The sequence below is a fragment of the Pantherophis guttatus genome, chromosome 2 (genome assembly GCF_059756535.1).
Source record: "Pantherophis guttatus breed Tessera chromosome 2, ASM5975653v1, whole genome shotgun sequence".
Classification (NCBI taxonomy): domain Eukaryota; kingdom Metazoa; phylum Chordata; class Lepidosauria; order Squamata; family Colubridae; genus Pantherophis; species Pantherophis guttatus.
The window spans coordinates 25,849,940-25,853,594 of NC_142064.1; positions in this window are offsets into that span (position 1 = coordinate 25,849,940).

Genomic DNA, 3,655 nt, shown 5'->3' on the forward strand with positions numbered 1-3,655 from the left:
TACTACCCAATATAGCCATTTAATCCTTGGCTGCTGATTGGATATGGTTTCCTTGCTTTCCCCAACTCTTGGGAAGATTTTTCCTTTACTTTTTAAAAAAAACATCTTTAAGGTACACCGCAGAAGCCTTGCTACTTGGTTTCTATGAAGTTCTTCCTTCAAAGAAACAAAGCAGTAGACCAAATGGGGTGCACCCAGTAGACCCTTGGGGTGCACCCGGAGGCTCCAACTGGTGCAGAATGCGGCCGCGCGGGGGATTATGGGAGTGACGGGGTGCTCCCATGTGACTCCTCTCCTGCGCAAGCTGCATTGGCTCCTGGTGGACTTCCGGGTGCACTTCAAGGTGTTGGTGATCACCTTTAAAGCGCTCCATGGCTTAGGGCCAGGGTACTTACAGGACCGCCTTCTGCCACCAATTGCCTCCCACCGGCCAGTTCGCTCCCACAGAGAGGGCCTCCTCAGGGTGCCATCAGCCAGGCAATGTCGACTGGCGACCCCCAGGGGGAGAGCCTTCTCTGTGGTAGCACCTACCCTCTGGAACAATCTACCCCCAGAGATACGAGTGATTCCAGACCTCCAGACTTTTCGTCGGGACCTTAACACCTATTTTTTTCAGTTAGCCAGGCTGTCCTGATTTTATGGTTGGTTTTTAAAATTTTGATATTGATTTTAATTGAAATGTTTTAAATTATGGGCCAAACCTTATTTAATTATTTTAAACTTATTTTAACTTTTGTGTACAAATGTTTTATTTTGGCTGTTCACTGCCCTGAGTCCGAAAGGAGAAGGGCGGTATAGAAATTTGAAAAATAAATAAATAAATAAATAAACAAATAAATAAATAAATAAATAAATAAATAAATAAATGTCCATGCATCTACACAGGAGAGCATAGGAATGAAAGTGCCCAGTTGCTTTGATTATTGCAGCCTTGGACTTGCAACCTTACCATAAGGAGAAAGGAGAAAGGAAGAAAGGAGAGAAGAGGAGGAGAAGAGGAAGAAGAGGAGGAGGAGGAGGAAGAGGAGGAGGAGGAAGAGAAGGAGGAGGAAGAAGAAGAAATCAAAAGAGATAATGTGAGAAGTGTGTGTGTGCATCAAGGCATCCATGTGTGCAAACATTGGGAAAAGAAAAAGAAAAAGACTGCAGGCTTATGAGCAATTCCTAAAACAAAAACATAGGCAAAGCTTTGTCTATGCAGGGACCTGCTGGTAAAGCTGGCTTTCTTCGCACAGAGAAAGAGGGAAAGGAGCAAGGAACCTTCAGTCAGACTTTGTGGCCCTAGTCAAGAAGGAGCATCAGCCTGGTCCCTTTGCCAATCCATTGCAATCCAGATTGGAATTTCTGAAGATAGCTTAAGAAAAAGGCAGGGATGCCTTTTATCTTTGACCACGGTGTGGAATTGTCCAGAGACAGGATGCATTCATGTTCAAGTCACAAGGAAGAAACTTTATATCTCGATAATCTAATTGTGCCTAAGAACCGTTAGAAATCAACCGATCAGAAGGGAGGCAGCCTTAAATTGAATTATAAATTCAAATGTTTGGATTAAGTGTTGTAGAACCAATAGCACATTTTACATACATCCAGGTAGAATGTAGCACGAGACATGATGTCCTTAGTGTTCTCTGAGCTTGGTTGTTTTCTTTCTGACATTTCATTACCCAGCTAAGTAACATCTTCCATGCATTACTAGTTGGATAATGAAACTGTTCTGTCCCCGTCTCACACACGCACCCCCACAGACGGCCCGGAGTTAATAAGCCACACGACAAAGTCTTTGAAGATAAAGCTGGCAGCAACCCAGTGGCTAGCTGCCAATTCAGACTTTACTCACACAAAACAAAGATTAGACTGCAAGCATTCCGATAAAGCAGGCAAAGTTTCAGTAATACAAGGATTAGTCCAAATGCAGTCCGACAAGACAGGCAGAAGTCCAGTAACACAGAGATCATGGATTATTTCTAGTTTTTGCTTGTCACAAACTGAACCGGCCACCACACCCACATTTATACCCTGTGTGGTGTGGTCCAGTGACTCAGCTAATCTCTGGCACGCCTTCCCCTCTGCTGTGCACGCTTCTCCCTGCGCCGCTGTCGAGGATCCAGCCAGCACTTATCTCCTTCGTCACTGTCCACCTGTGGCTGCAGGGACATGCTTGGCTCTGGGCCTATCTCTTGGCCTTCGGTGTCCTCTGGAGGCATTGCCAGAGAGGAGCGTCCTGGAGAGGGAGGCCTTGCCAACTCCTCTCCCTCACTCTCAGAGTCTGCATCTGTCGATAGCCCAGGCTCAGGCAACAGAGCCACAACAGAAACAATCTGCAAGAAAACAACCAAGTTTAGAGAGTACCAAAGACTCCACAGTCCAACCTTCAGGGATATTTTGGGTGACTATGTTGCATCAAATCCCTGGGTCCTGGTGGCATTCACCTGATAGTTCTTTAATTCAGTTTCAAATATGAAATTGCTGACCTCCTACAGAACTTTGTAACTTGTCCTTCAAAACAGGCTTAGTGCCAGAGAACCAGAAAGTAATCAATGTGACACCACTTTTTTTAAAAGAAAAAAAATCCCACCCTTTTATTTATTAAATTGAATAGGACAACAATAGGGAAAAAAAGGAAACATGGGTAAAACAAAGATATTCTTCCAGTTACTACACACACACACACACACACACACACACACACACACACACAATATAAACACACACGTGACAATAAAGAATGCCCGACCATCTGAACTTTGAATCCAGGTCATAAGTTCCTCTTTTCAGTTCGGTCATAACTTTGAATGGTTGCTAAGTTACTAGTCATACATCAAGGACTATATGTAACACACAACTATGTATCTACTTGTATAGTAAGCCCAACTTAATTAGAGGGGTGGTATTTCTTTCAGGGAGGTATTTATACTTGCAGTTGGTAACGTACTGCCCTCCATATGTCCACCACTTCTATTATTTACATCCTTTGGCCAGGATGGCTGGTTTTCTTGGATGACAAAACAGATCTCTCTTTTGGCATTGCAATACCAAGCTAGTCCCTGGCAACAAAATTTGAGTTGAGTAGAAGTGAAACTGTCAAATGTTTCTTCTTTCTTTTCCTTCTCTTCTAAATAATTCCTATCTCTTTTCTCTTCTCCTTTTCTGGAGGCAGCAAAATGTCTTGAGTAGATCTGGCAAAATTCTTGATCTAGCCATCTTTTCACTTTTTCCTCTCCTTGGTCAAACAGTAGTGGCCAAAATTGTGGAAACCTTTTGGGAAAAGTATTTTATAAAACTAGCTAATAACACCACTTTTTTTGGGGGGGGGGAGTAGTACCATAAAATTATATATCAATATAAAGATAATTTAATCAAGAATGTAATGCAATAACTTTTATGAAGGATTTGCTATTAGAATAGCAGTTACAATATAAAGAAGAAAAGTGAAACATGTAGAAAAAATGAGATATACAAAAATTATCACGTCAGTTAATACTTAGTTGGGTAACCTTTAGCATGAATTACGGCCTTACAATGTCTTCCCATGGAGTGAACCAAGTCTTTTAGTTCTGCAGCTGTTATAATGTGAAACCAAGATTGAACGATTGCTTCTATTAACTGGGTTTTATTGCTGGGTCACTTCTGACTAACCAGTTTCTTTAGTCGGCTC